The sequence below is a fragment of the Puma concolor genome, chromosome A2 (genome assembly GCF_028749965.1).
Source record: "Puma concolor isolate L17-30 chromosome A2, mPumCon1.1.hap2, whole genome shotgun sequence".
Taxonomy (NCBI): domain Eukaryota; kingdom Metazoa; phylum Chordata; class Mammalia; order Carnivora; family Felidae; genus Puma; species Puma concolor.
Window position 1 is genome coordinate 134672588 of NC_141668.1, and position 15620 is coordinate 134688207.

The window sequence follows — 15620 nt, forward strand, 5'->3', positions numbered from 1 at the left end:
ATATTTTGAGATAGTCTGTATTTTGAAAACATTTCTGAAAAAGGAAAAAAAAAATCTCAGATTTACAATGGAGGTTTCCAGTTTCTGAGACTCTTAGAAAAATGATCTCTACTCCTTCTCCAAAGTGTACTAAGGTCCTTATAAGTTTACTGTGTATTTTGTTTGCTTTGGCAAAACAAGCAAACTGCACTGCTCTGTATGCATGGCTTAGTTTTTACAGTTGCCGATTCACAACTGTATTTTGCTTTTCCTGCCCAACTAGTTCTTATGCATGGTAGAGAAATCAACAAGGTTCCTCTTAAATATTTTACTGTTTCTCTTTCCTTGGCCAAATTTAGTAAAGAGATGCAGGGAGAGAAAATGTAGAGGAGTGGAGATGCAGAAAGTTTCCTTAGTACATGAATGTAGTAGAATTATACTGGTCTTCTATAAATGTTAGAACCAATTTAGATTATATGATCATGTGACTGAAAAGCCATTTATTGGAGTACAGATTGTGTGCTCCAAAGACAGTGAGTATCATCTTCATTTTTTTAAACAACATACAGCATTTGAAATCATGTAATTAGGAACATCATTTAAATGTTAGCAAGAAAATAGAAGCAGATGTTTGTATTAGAAAAGTCCTAGGCCATAAGCCAAGCAGCCAAGATTCCACTTCCTGTTCCACTATTAAATGACCGCGTGTTCTTGGGCAAATCACCTTGACTGTCTGAGCCTCACTTTCCTGATCTGTGAAGTAAAAAGGCTGAAATGGATCAGGGGTCTCCAAGTGGGGGCCCTTGAGTCATATCAGGTCTACAGATAGGTTTTGTTTGGCCAAGTGCTCAAATGGTTCCAAATTAGTCGTCAACATTTAATAATCAAGAGGTTTTGCTAAAAATCCAGGACTCCGTCTTCTCTTAGAAAGAAAATCTGGCAACACTATTCCCAAAACATTATTACTGAGCAGTGAGGGCTACCACGGGACAGGGCGTATACTTTCCAAAGTGCCACAGTCTTGTAGAGAACAACCATTCTCCACTGTTAACACTTGAACAGTTGCCCTCATTTATCTTCTTGCCTGGCCCCTCTAGGCGTTTCAGTTTGTAACTCCTGGACCAGAAGTTCTCTAAATTCCTTCAATTTTTATCATTTCTTGCTGCTAAGCAGAAAAGGGGTTGCCATGAGTCAACTAGGCACCCAAATCGAAACAGACATATGGAAAAATGAAACTGGATGAGCTTCTATTCATTACTGGGGTGGAGAGGAAAACTATGTTGAGCTAATGGAAATTTTGTTTCCTTGTTTTATTCATTTTTTAAAGAAATCATGAAATCATGAATTTTTAATGAAATAATCCTAGAAGCATGGAAAGGACGTAGAATTATTAGAGTGGCCAGTCTATGGGGGAAAAAATTGTTACATCTAGAATAACACTTAGAAATATCCTTTTAGAAATACTGTATTAACATCAAATTGTACAGGCTGGATTTTGAATCTTTCCTGAAAATACACTCAGGTACACCCACACATGAATCCAGATGTTTATGTTAATATTTCCAACTTTTACTCTCCAGCAAGTCAGAAAACACCATGTCAGTTTGCAACCTCTCCAGTGAAAAAGAGTCCTTCCCAAAGTCACTACCAAAATAGCCGCTCTAACAAGACTGGGATCTTTGTGATTAGGTAACATGGCTACAAACTAACTATAAAGCATGGGTTTTATCTCCCATGGAGTGTCCTTGCCCTTTGGAAGGAAAGACCATACTCTCTGAACACTTAGATTTAAGATTCCACTGGACTCACACTATTCACTGAGGGGTTGGACTACAACACTGGCCTCCTTCCAAGGTGTTTTAGTTCGTGACATGCCAAAAGAACATTATTAAAAAGCATTTTCACGTATAAAAAAGCTTAGCGATATACCCTCAAAAGACAATTACGTATGTATCATCAGGAGGTTCCCATTCAATTACATTACTTCCGAAATCTGCAAGCAAGCACAGTTAGCCTAGTGACACAGATTCATGTTCACAGCTAATCATCAGCAACCGCTTCATTTGAGGCTGAACCCTATGAAACTGCCGATATTTGACCTTTAACCCCAGAAGGCAATTTCCTACGATTTAACTTCGTATCAACCTGTGTTGTATTTAAATGTAAGTACTTAAGTTTGTAGTTTGTTTGTTTGTTTGTTTCTAATTTCAGGACATCAAAACTAGCACACTTACAATAAGGCACTGATTTTTTAAAATTTTTTAAATGTTTCTTTATTTTTGAAAGAGAAAGACAGAGCATGAGCAGAGGAGGGGCAGAGAGAGAGGGAGTCAGAATCTGAAGCAGGCTCCAAGCTCTGTCAGCACAGAGCCTGAGATGGGCTTCCAACCGACAAGAGGCGAGATCATGACCTGAGCTGAAGTTGGTTGCCTAACCAACTGAGCCACCCAGGCACCCCAATAAAACACTGATTTATTGTTATTTACATCATGTGACATAGGCAAAGATTGAAGATAATATTCTAGTGCTTTTGCGCTACATTTGAGAATAAAAAAAACAGTAGTCTTGGTTGAGTGGTGAAAGAAAAGGCTTTTAATTTTTATCTCGATATATGTGCAAAGGCCATGGGGTTAAATGAAAAGGTGAGGCTTCAGTTATAATAAACATTCTCCATGGAAGCGTGAAGTCGCAGGTCACCCTGTTGTTCTTTATGTGTTAAGTGCTTTCGGGGTAGAGGTGTGTGTCTGGGGCTCACATAGAAATGGATAATGCTAGGGGCGCCTGGGTGGCGCAGTCGGTTAAGCGTCCGACTTCAGCCAGGTCACGATCTCGCGGTCCGTGAGTTCGAGCCCCGCGTCAGGCTCTGGGCTGATGGCTCGGAGCCTGGAGCCTGTTTCCGAGTCTGTGTCTCCCTCTCTCTCTCTGCCCCTCCCCCGTTCATGCTCTGTCTCTCTCTGTCCCAAAAATAAATAAACGTTGAAAAAAAAAAAAAAATTAAAAAAAAAAAAGAAATGGATAATGCTAAAAAAAAAAAAAAGAAAGAAAAAAAAAAAAAGAAATGGATAATGCTTTGGTACCCTTTAAAAAGGGGCAGACTGGGGCACCTGTGTGGCTAAGTGGGTTGAGCGTCTGACCTCAGCTCAGGTCATGATCTCACCGTTCATGAGTTCAAGCCCAACATGGGGCTCTGTGCTGACAGCTTGGAGCCTGGAACCTGCTTCAGGTTCTGTCTCCCTCTCTCTCTCTGTCCCTCCATGCTCACGCTCTCTCTCTCTCTCTCTCTCTCTCTCTCTCTCGACAATAAATAAACTTAAAAAAAAAAGGGACAGAGTAACTTGGAGTGTATCAACAGCTGCCTGTGATTCTCATTAACAGTTCTTGGTTATCTAAAGTGTGCTTTAGAAAGAACACACAATTAACCTTGGACAACCGAGTACCTGCAACTATGGTTGTTGATTGGTCTAATATTACTGTGATTTAATTTTACAGTCCCTCTTAAGAACCCTGGAAATCAGTGCAATCTACCTAAGCCATTTTATTAATAACAAAAGTACCAAAAAAGCCTGGGCCTCCTGTATGGTGGATGAGGCTTCCATTCTCAGAGTCAGAAAGTCCTGGGATCAACTGTTAGCTCCTGACTTATTGGCCATATAACCTCAAGCAATTCATTTCCCCTCTCTGGGCCTCAGTTTCCTCACATGAGGAACAACAGGGCTTTGCTTCATCGAGTGACCAACTAAGTGAGACCTCAAACAGAAAGTGCTTAACAAACATGAGTATGTGTTCTTCTTATTACAAAATTAATGAACATTTGCTCACTCACAAGCTTTTAGCTACAAAATATGCAAGCAGTATTCGTGTTCTTATTCCCAACCTGAGTTTTCAGTGGGAAATTATTAGGAAGCACAAACTCCTTTTTTTTTTTTTAGTCTTTTTTAAACATTTGTTTTGAGAGAGAGAAGTGGGGGAGGGGAAGAGAAAGAGAGGGAGACAGACTCCCAAGCAGGCTCTGTGCTGACAGTGCAGAACTGGATGCTTAACTGACTGAGCCACCCATGCACCCAAATGCACAAACTCGTTGAAGCTGTGAGGACCAGGATGCTGCAGGGATGGTGTGACTTCTTTTTAGATCTGGTTTTAAAATTGTAAATAAAGCCAAAAAAATCAAAGAAGCCCAACTGTTCACCAATACATCAATAGGGAATTGGGTGTTCTGAAGCGGGCTCTGCTCTGACAGCAGCAAGCCTGAGGTGGGCCTTGAACTCATGAACTCAAGATCATGACCTGAGCCGAAGTCAGACACTCAACCAACTGAGCCCCCCAGATGCCCGCCTGCATGTACATTTTTAAAAGCCTAGGAGTATAAAGAGTTATAAAGGTGCTCATTTAGGGTGGTGAACTTATGGCTAATTTTCAATTTCTATTTTTCGTACTTTTTGTGTGGTCAAAAACTTGCCTAATGAATATATATCCATCTTTAGCCTAAGTAAATAAGTACATAGATAAATAAAGAAACCAATAAATAAATCTGTTTTAATTTGGAAATAAAATATTCCTAAAACATGTTCTTATTAATTCAGTAGCTGAATCTCATGGTGCACATACTGAAACATCCTCCTTGGAACTGCACAGAACTGAGATAAAGAGCTAGAAGGTGGAGGTCCAAGCAATTCCTAGCACCATTGTGCATCAAAAATCTGGGGAGGCTGTCATTTGTCACCTGGAAATTCTCCATTTCAGGATAGAATTGTTTTCTCTTTTGCTGCTTGTTGTTTTTTTTTTGTTGTTCATACGTATTTGTCTCATCTCACCAATTATTATGAGTTTCAGAAAGGCAAGACCCATTTCTTTTATTTCATTTGTTGCATGATTTCTGCACAGTGCCCAGCCCTGTGTTAAGTATTCACTAGTCATACGGAAAGTACAGGAATTGCTAGTCTCTGAGTGTGGTTCCTCTAGCCAAGCCCATGGTGGAGATGATAAATGTACAGTCCACGGGTGGATTTGACCTGCTGACATGTTTCATTTTGATCATAGGATATTTAAAAACGGTTAGTTGCTTGCCAAGGTGTTTTGAACATGGGGAGATTTCATGCCAAAATCCAGGTTTCCAGCTTTTCTTGGAAAATCAAAACATCGGATCAATCAGATCAATACTCCCACATGGCACAGTGTGCCAAGCACGACAGCAGCTGCCTCCTTCAGAAGGGGAGAATATGTTCTCCATTTTGCCACAGTCCCTACCTGATTACTTCACATCTGTTCTACTCTACTCCTTAGTGTTACCTACCAGGCCCTTGAGTTGGACACTTTTGAGAAGTTCTCTGCTTGGTTCTTCCAACCTACAAATCTCTTGGGCTTCACTGCTTGGTCCATACTTTGTTCAGCCTTCTGACCATGCTCTCTTATAAATGGAGTGATTTCTTTCAGGAAAGCAGCCTAGCAATGCTGCATTCTTTGTGAAGCCGTTTCCAGATTCCCTCTTCCAGATGGATCCTTTAAGCACTTGTGTATAGGTTAAGCACTTGTCACGGGTACATTGTACATTGTAAGCACCCCAAACACCTTAACCCTATTATTACACCTTTTTGTGTTCCCATCTTTTCTTTCAGATCATAAACTCCTTGCTAGCATAAAGGGTGTCACTCATCTTTAGACCCGGTTGTAGCAATTGTACAAAATTGGTGCGTAATAAGTGTGCATTGAATTAGATAGGAATGCACGCACAGCACTGAATTCATCATGAGAGTGTAACAATTTAGGGTGGAAAAAAAAATCCTGGGTCAGTGAGGTTGGGTGGGCAACAAGGGATGTGGAGGGAAGAGCAAAGGGGTATTTCTCAGGTGGACCCCTGAAGAATTTGTTAAAAATGCAGTTTTCTGATCCATGAGCCTTCTGGAGCTGGGGTCTTGGAATGTGAGGTTTTATCAACCCCAACCCCAGAGATTCTGATATAATTAAAGAAATTCTGATATAATAAAAGAAAAGTAAATCCACCCTTCTAATATGTATCCAGAATTAGTAATTCTATACTACAGTAAGAATAAAGAAAACAAGTTTTGTTTCTTTGTTCTCTTGCATTGTTCTTTTTTATTTTGCTATTTTTGTATTTTATAAACATTTATCACAGATTGAAGTTGGAAACAAAGCTGTCCTTTCTCCTTTAATAATAATCACTAATATTTATTAAGCATTCCCCATGTGCCTGACACTATTCCAAATGCTTTACAGGTGTTAACTAATTCAATCCTTACAACAACCCTATTAGGATGGCCTTATTATTATCCCTATTTTAGGTTGAGTAATGGAAAAGTTGGGTTTCAAACCCACATATGACCGACCTGGAGCTCCCGTTGTCAAGCAGGGGCCTCTTGGCTCCACGAAAATGCAGTAAATATCCCACATCTTCCAGAAAACTCTCTAGACTACTCTGACTGACCACATCAACCTTAATGACAACGCTTACGTTCCATTTTCCATATTGTGGTCTGCATCTAGTTTCCCCCCCCAAATATATACCAAGCACTTTTTGGATGGCCAGCCTTGTGCTATTCATTTCCCCTGCACTGTTCCACTTTGCTGTACATTCCCTGGGATGTTCTCTAGTGCCTTTGGTATATGTATTGACTTTCTCTCCAAGGACATTACGTGCACTTATGAGGGCAGAGTAAGCCGTTACTCTCTGCACTGCTGCCTTACCTGGGGCCCTTTGCTGCTGTCTACATGGAACAGACAGTATTGTGCAATGGTGAGGGAGTCTTCAGATCTGAGTTCAAAGACAGGTACAACCACCTCTAGTTTCATATTCTTGGGCAGGTCAATGAACCTCTCTGACCCTTAGGTTTCTCCTCTGCAAAATGCAAGTCCATTAACTCAACAGACATTGAACGAGCTACTGTTGTGTGGCACGGGCTGATCAAAGTCGGTGTAGACCCTGAGCTCATGGGGCTTCTAGTCTTCTCCCTTTTCTCCCAGGAGAACTAAATGGGATAATACCAAGTAAAGTGCTTACTCAGGTCAGGTCTTGGGGGCATGTAATAGCTGCTCAACAGATGTCAGTTATTCATTCAATACAGTCTATTTAATTAGAAGCAAGCAGTCCACTCAACACCAGAAGAAAATTTAATTACTTCACACCACACAGATGTAATATTATACACCACTCCATCTCAAGCCTTTACTATTCAGTTCTTGCTTTGCACTTCATGTCCATAGCAGCTATGCCAGGGCCTGGGAAAACAAGTGAGCCTTCCCTCCCCAACCCTGTCCTTCTTTTGTAGGCTGGTGATCTGTCAGAAGAAGAAGGAGAAGGAGAAGGAGAAGGAGGAGGAGGAGGAGGAGGAGGAGGAGGAGGAGGAGAAGAAAGAGGAGGAGGAGGAGGAAGAGAAGGAGGAGGAGGAAGAGGAGGAAGAGGAGAAGGAGAAGGAAGAGGAGGAAGAAGAGGAGGAGAAGGAAGAGGAGGAAGACGAGGAAGAGGAGGAGGAGGAGAAGCAGAAGCAGAAGAAGAAGAAGAAGAAGAAGAAGAAGAAGAAGAAGCAGAAGCAGCAGCAGCAGCAGGAGGAGGAGGAGGAAGAGGAGAAAGAAGAGGATGGGGGCACCTGGGTGGCTCAGTCAGTGAAGCCTCTGACCTCAGCTCAGTTTGATCTAGGAGCTGATGGGTTTGGTGGGTTGGAGCCCCCCCTCCCCTCCACATCGGGCTCTGTGTTGACAGTTCAGAGCCTGCTTCGGATTCTGTGTCTCCCTCTCTCTCTCTGCCCCTCCCCTGCTTATATGTGCAATAAACATTTAAAAATTAAAAAAAAAAATAAAAGAAGAAAGAGGAGGAGGAAAAATGCCAAAACCAGGGTTAGGGAACTGGTCTCTTTCATATACTGACATTGATGTATCAACCAAACTTTCAGCAAAGTGCAGAGGTATGATATAATTGTGTAGTCTCAAGACAATTATTTAAAAAAATAGATTTAGCTTTAAAAATGAATTCATAGCATATAGAGAAGTGGTCCGGCAATAGGACGCACATGCAAGGGTGTTTGGGAACTATTTTTTGTCAGTGCCGACAGTGCATCTCCCCTCCGGTGCGCTACTCCTCAACTCATTTGGAGATGCTGTGACCATCCCAATAGCAGATCCTTCCTGAATGGTCCTCCCTTCCTCCTCCACCCTTCTCTCGTTTGCCACATCACACTCGGTATCAGATCAAGCTGCAATCTCTGTCTTGTCACTTAGCAGCTATTTTGAGTTAACCTCTGGAGTTTCTGCAGGAGTAGAGCAGAATAAAACTCTCCTGAATCAGGACCGTTCTGGACGGAAAATGCCAGGCACGGAGTAGCCTTTTATTCTCTTTTTTACTCTACCCACCCCCCCTTCTCCTTCCTTCTTACTCTTACTTCCCTCTCTCCCTTTTTCCTTCCTTCTTCCCTCCTCCCCTCCTTTCTCCTTTTCTCTCTTTCAAGAAAAGCCACCAGGTTCGCGGGAATCTCAGAGGAAGTCCTTAGCCAGACCCACTCCCGTTCCAGATTAGATCCCCAGCTTCCCGCGGGCGCCCATGCCTCATCCCCTTTATTCTAAGGTCAGCGAGGGCTTGGGATGTTTGAAGCCTGGGAGGCGAACAGAGTCCCTCCCCGCGCTTTTCTGACTCGGAGCCAGAGATGGAGAGGCGCGGGCTCGCGCCCCCTCCCTTTCCCCCACTTTCGGCAGCGCCAGCCGCTCCGCGCCCCTTGGCACCAGCGCCTTTTCTCTGTCGGGGAAGGCGAGCCCAGCCCGCAGCCGCGCGGCGGGGGCCGAGGGCGCCTCCTCCCTTCCTCCCGCTCCCCTCCCCTTCCTCCCCTCCGGATACAATGACTGGGCCGGAACAGCGCATCAGCCGAGTCTCATTGGCAGCGGCCGCCCCAGCCCCCGGAGAGGCGGCGGGAGGGGGCAGCTGGGGAGAGAGGAGCCGGGAGCCGGGGCTGACAGCGAGGGCGGGCGGGCAGGACGGAAGGACGGGAGGACGCGAGGCAGGCGGCCGGGGCACAGCTGTTAAGTGTGGATCAAAGCGAGGACGCGCGGCGAGCGGCGGCGGGGGCGACGAGCGGCCCCGGGCCGGGGATGCGGCGGGCGCCGGCGGTCCAGCGAGCCCGGGAGTCGGGCCGCGCGGCTCACGTGCTGTGCAGGAGCTTGGGCCGAGAGGAGAAGGAAGAGGAAGGCAGGCGCCCGGGAAGGCGCTGCGCAGGGCGGAGTTGCTTGCACGGCTGGCTCCGAGCCGGTCGCCAGGTCCCGCGCGGTGAGCCACCGAGACAATAAAGTAGCGGTCGGCAGCCGCAGAGCGAGGAGGCAGCAGAGCAGGTAGGGGGGCGACTGCCAGGGGTGCCCAGCTTGCTGCGGGGGGTGGGGGGGGGGTTGTGCGACCGCGAGCGGCGGCCACCTCGGGCGCTGAGCGTGCGCCTCGGGCGCAGCGCGCGTCCGGGGACCCCCAGCGGAGGTACGGGGCTCCGGCGCTCGCGCGGGTAGGAAACCCCGCCCACGGCTCCTGGGCTCCGGCTACCTCCGCTGGAGGCCCCGGAGCACTTGGCGCGGCGCTTTGAGCGCTTTGGTGGTGTGGGGCCAGGAAGTTTGGCGGTTTCGAGGCGTTGGCGCTGGTGGGGTTTGTAAATGCGCCGCCAGGGACCATGTGCTTTGGTTGTTGCGCGTTCGTGGGAGGTGGGAGAAACGCTGATGAATCCCAGATACTTTCAAAAGGCAGGGAAAGGACTGGCGTTAGGAGAGGATACTTGGGGTTTGGTTTGTCTGCCCCTTTTAACTAGGCGTGTCTGATCCTAGCCGCTTCTCTGTTGGAAAGGCTGTGTGCGTGTGGATCGCCCTCTATCAATTTTCTGGAGTATTTCACCTTTCACCTTCGTGTGTGTGTGTGTGTGTGTGTGTGTGTGTGTGCGCGCGCGCGTGTCGGGGGAGGGGACAAAGATGATGTTTTTGGGAAATGCCATTCGGTTTGGACTGGAAGGTAAACTTACTTTGCATTGAATGCCCTATGCTCCGAAAGAAACTACTGAGCAGTGATTGGTGTTGTTGACAAAAGGGGTGAGAGCTGGTCTGAAATCTTCCCCGAGCCTGAGAAAGCAGCCGCAGGAGGAGGTCTCTCGCGCTCTCCTTTGTGTGGACGCTTCCTTCCAGATGTGAGAGGGTTGGGCTGGGCGCTCCTGGGTGGGGTAATAATTATCCCGAACATTCCTGCGATCTGCTAGGACTTGTAAACATACCAGAGCCAACTCCTCTGAACTTTTGCAAACCAACTTGGTCTGCTTGCCGGTGCCCAGAAGGCTGCGTCTGGAAGGTGGCCCCTTCAGAAGAAAGACTGCGGAGTGCTGACAGCAGCAGGCTTTCCGGAAAGCTGGTGGATCCACAAAGGTTAGCTAGTATTTGCCCCAGAAATTGACCAACCAATTTGGAGGATGTGTGCAAGGTTTTAACGCAATCCCTGACATGCTGCCTCCCGTCCTCAAGAGAATGCATCTGTGGAGCTTCCAAATCAAATATCTGGAGGAGAAGAAAAGCAGCTTCACCTTACTTAACCTCCTCAGGCGGCACTTTCATGTGCCATACACATGCTGTTAAGAATGGTGGTTGACAGCTTATTGTGTGTCGGGCATCCCAGTGGGCACGTTTTGGGCATTATAAATAGTCCATGGAGTGGTAAGCTGAGCGCAGAGGGAGGTTAAGTAGCTTGCTGTAAGTCACACTGGTAATTTGGAGTTTACAAGACATCTGATTCCAGATGCCGGGCTCTAAAGGGGATGTGCTGTAATGGCATTGATGATGACGAAGAAAATAATAGTAATAACAATAAGTCCCTCATATATTTTTCATTAGATTACATAACATGATGGTGACTGACCTAAAGTAAATACTCAGTATATATTTTGGTCTCTAAATTAAATGTCACAAACTAGGTGATGGTTATATTGATAAGTCTATGATGCTTTTTTCTTTTTTATATATCTGAGAATTTTGTAATAACAAGTAAAGCACAACTACACACACACACACACACACACACGTTTGAACAATGCTTACATTTCTTTTTTTTAAATTTTTTTTTCAACTTTTTTTTTTTTAATTTTTTTTTTCAACGTTTATTTATTTTTGGGACAGAGAGAGACAGAGCATGAACGGGGGAGGGGCAGAGAGAGAGGGAGACACAGAATCGGAAACAGGCTCCAGGCTCCGAGCCGTCAGCCCAGAGCCTAATGCAGGGCTCGAACTCACGGACCGAGAGATCGTGACCTGGCTGAAGTCTGACGCTCAACCTACTGCGCCACCCAGGTGCCCCAATGCTTACATTTCTTAAAAGAGGGCCAGAAGAATTCAGGCAATTCCAAGGACTTACTGCCCAGGAGAGGTTAATCACTTCTTTATGACATCTGCAAATATTAATCAGACACTTTGGTTGCTTAAATTCAGTAATGCAGGTGGAATGTATTTGAAAAATATAATGAGGGAAAATGAAGAAATCTACCTAAAATGCCATTTTAGTGAGGTTTGAGTTTCATTATTGCTGGGAAAATCTCAGAAGTCGCTTCTCCTGGGTTATGCAAGTGATTGCCTTAAACCTCACCCTGCTTGGAGATGAGTAAATTTTCTTCTTAGTGGCAGGACAGTTCTTGACTTCTCAAACAGGCAGACAGTTGTGCTTGAACCTAATAATCTAGAATAATTTCGGGGGAGTTAAAGCTACAGCCACTCCAGAGTGTAAAAGCAGCTAAAGTTTTCTCAGTATTGTTTACTGTCATCACTGGCCTGTTTCTAGCCAGCATGAGAATCCTTGTTCTCCATTTGATTTCACAGATTTAATCAAGATTCCGCATTGCTTTGAGCAGACAAAAAGGAAGTTTTGGCTAACTGAGAATACAAATAAGGTACATGGAAAACAGTTAACAAAAAAATACCCTGTCTTATACAGCCTGCAGTGATTGTCTAAAATTTCAGGAACTCTTCATAGTTATTTTACACACAGTACACACATAAGTGAAGGGTTGAGGCTTGCACTGCAAGTGACCTCCCTCTCTCTCTCCATCTCTTTCCCTTCCTCCCTCTCTCTTCCTATCTCCCTGCCTCCCTCTACATCTGCCCCAGAGATCTGATCTTATCATGAACACATTATTTTTACATACTCAGTAAGTGCTGAGGCTCACTGGAATTACTATCTTCAGCCTATAGATAAATAAATCATATAACTGAGCTCACCAGTTAAGACTTAGGTGTCTCTCTCTCTCTTTTTTTCTCAATGTATCTCTCATCTCTCTCTTTTTAGATATGATTTTTATTTTGTTTTAGAAGATGCTTTTTTTAAAAGTAATTTATTTATTTCTGGGTCATTAAGATTTCTCTTTCCTCTTCTGGTAAACATGTGCCCTGGGTAGTCAGAAATGGTAAGGTAGCAGTTTTCTATTGCTAGATGCTTGATTTAGGGGCCAAATCCTATTTTCCTCAATGATCTGATTGACCAAAATTATCATGATGTTTCTTATCTCATTTTTTTCTGGTACGATCCTTTTTTAAGCTAATCGCACAAGGCAATGTTTTCTGAAATGAAGATCATGAGGGCCGCCTGGGTGGCTCAGGCGGTTGAGCTCTTGGTTTCAGTTCAGGTCATGATCTCACGGTTCATGAGTTCAAACCCCGCATCGGGCTTTGTGCGGGTAGCACAGAGCCTGCTTTGGATTCTCTGTCTCCCTCTCTCTCCACCCCTTCCCCCGCTAGCTCTGTCTCTCTCCAAAATAAATAAACATTAAAATGAAGGTCATGAAATCGATTTAGTGGGCTGCAACCAGTATTTTTTTTTTAAAGTATAACAGGACAGAAAATATCAGCATCATCATATGTTAGTAAGTGTTCTGTAGTTTCATGAAACTTTGAGTCAGTTCTGTAACTGGGGCTGCATGCACATTCTGGGTTGCAGTATAAAATGTAATTCTTACCATGAGTTGCTGTCTAAAAAGTGGAAAGCTACTGCCGCAGGGTGTATTTTCATAAGTGACAAACACCCAATTCAACTGGAATTAGGAGATACATATCTATACAGATATGTATATAAATATGTATGTAAATTTTTTTCATATATACAGGTTCAAGTTACTGAAAGATACATACTTAGAACTGGCCCCAAGTGCATCGTGTTCAGGGCTAAACAATGACTTCAGAATCTGATTTCTTCCTTTGGGTCTTCAGCTCTGTCTTCCTCTTTTTTCCTCTGGGTATAGGGTCCCTGTCGGGTGACTAGCTGACTATAGCAGTGACTAGTTTACACGATTTTCAGTTCAAGTCCAACAAAAAAGGATAGACCTCCTTTGCCCAGGTGTTGAACAAAAAGCCTCAAAACTAGTTCTGACTGGCCTGATTGGCATGGTTTGGAGGGAAGCCCTGTGCCAAATGACTTCTGCAGAGGTTGAGGTCTTTGCCTTGTGGTGGAATCTCACCCAGACCACATGGACTGTGGGTGGCAGAGGGCTGGACCTCCAGATGAATACAGTTGCTGGATAAAGGGGAAATGGATGCTGAGGAAATCAAATACACATTTGTTGAAACGTACAAGTGTCTGACTCAGTGAAAGGGGATTTCTGTTCTCCGTGATGCCCGAAAGAATGGAGGCTGAACTGAATTATACTGAGGCACATAGGTTATCAATATGACTTCTCATGTATGCAAGGAAAGCCTTAGCTGTCACTTTTAACCTAGTCAATACCAGGACTTAGGAGATCACAATGCAGAACAGGTCAAATTGATAGCGGTTGCTCTGCTTCACAATGGCACTGAGGGGAAAAAAAAGGCAGATATATTGATTAAAAATCCACTACAGACCCTAAACCTCTTGCAAGGGGTGGTCTTGACCCTTCTTGCGTTTATGTGCGAATCTTGGAAGGCGGCGTTTATTTTAATCACTTGGCTGCACTAATGTGGTGAAAGTAGTTGTTGAAGTGGTGTCTTTCAGCAAATTGTCTGAAGAATACACCTCCTTGAGGGCCAAGGCCAGTGAGTTTTCTGCTCCACAGCTCGTCAGCCTTGAGATATTTATCTGGGTCTATGTTACTCTGCCCTTGGGGATGTGCTGCTTTTAATTATCCTCTGCCACTTCGTGTACAATTATCCAGTGGGTAAGGGGGCCCTAATTGTGTGCGGCTGCGGAGATAATGTGCACTCACAGCAGAGGTTCCCTCGAAGTAGGGGACGGATCATGCTGGCTTGCCCGGGTCAGTCCTGGTTAATGCCTCCGCCTCCAGTTTGGATGATAAATTATATGGTCACCTCACATAGACTATTTTAGGGGACCGTGATTAGAGGTCTTTTTAATAGATAAAGAATTCCTTTCACCAGGCAAGATTAAATGTAACATTTAAGGATGGATGCTTGTGTGGTTAAAGTAAAAAGGAAAGCAAGAATGTGGTTACCAGAAAGGTCATGATAGTGTAGTGATTCTTAACCCAGAATGATTTTGGCCCCAAAGGAACCCTTGTCAATGTCTAGAGAAATTGCTGCCATTTATTGTTGCCCTTTGGGGAAGGTGCTGTAGGCATCTAGCATGTGGAAGCCAGGGAGGCTGCTAAACATCCCACAATGTACAGGACAACCCCCAGAACCCAGGATGTATATAGTGTTGAGGATGAGAAAGCCTGGTATACTAGTTATATTTGAGGAGGAGGGAGAGAAAGTGTCTAGGAGCTTCTGAGGCAACAGAGTGATGGATACGTGGCTGTTTACGTGGAGATTATAGTGAGTTGTGTAGTTCCATTTTGTTCATTTTTCATGTATGTCATACTTAAGAATAAAAAAAAACTTAAAAAAAATAAAGAGATGCTCACCATAACTGCAGGATAGGATGGACATCCCGATGCCTATGAGGGTCCTGTTCAGATGTGAAGGCTCAATAAATAATAGTAGAGAAGAGCTAATGGTAACAAGACCAGCTCACATTCCCTAAGCATTCACCTGTGCTGGGAATTGCTTTGCCAGGATCCCATCATATTTGTTGAATTGACAAAGTCTATGTGTTGACCAGTATTTTACAGAAAGACAGAATGAGTTTGGGTTAGGGACACTGGCTCTCGAGTCAGATGACCTGCCCTCAAATCCAGTTGCACCACCTATGGAGTGTAGGACTCTGAGCAAGTGGCTTACCCTTTTTTGTGCCTCACTTCTCTCGTCTATAAAATGGGGAGAGTAGGAGTTCCTACCTCATTGGGTTATTGTGAGGATAAAATGACAGTGTAAAGTGTTTCATCCAGTGCCTGCTACGTATTAAATACCCCATAAATATTAGCTATTATTATTTTGGAGGCCAAGAAGAAACATTAATAGCTATATTTTTTTATTGGACACTATGTGCTAGATTTCAGTCTAAGCATTTTTCAGCCATCCTTTTCTTTATGCTTGCAAAAATCCTCTGATATAGGTGTTATGTACGTTTATCACTCCCATTTTATAGATGAGGAAAATGGAGACTTGGTGAAATTAGCAAATCATGGAGACTTAATTTCAACCCGAAGTCGTTCTGACTGCAGAGCCTCTGCTCTCAGGTATTATGTCCTTTTGTGAGATCTGAAAGGGAAACTTGAGATCAGCTAACCCACAAAAAATCAGCTAGTCCCAAAGAGAGATGTGATTTGGCAAGT

At 44.3% G+C, this 15620-nt stretch overlaps 2 protein-coding genes across 3 annotated transcripts in view; one reads left to right on the top strand and one right to left on the bottom strand.

The window, feature by feature from the left end:
• Nucleotides 1-15620, bottom strand: part of LOC147583540 (uncharacterized) — a 384087-nt gene that overhangs the window by 141811 nt on the left and 226656 nt on the right. The gene's annotated exons all lie outside the window — the stretch shown is intronic.
• The window catches only part of LOC147583544 (uncharacterized), a 192463-nt gene continuing 186850 nt past the window's right edge, over nucleotides 10008-15620 (top strand). Inside the window, exon 1 of the transcript XR_015241910.1 lies at nucleotides 10008-10362. The gene's annotated coding sequence lies outside the window, so the exon portion shown is untranslated. The remainder of the gene's footprint in view (nucleotides 10363-15620) is intronic.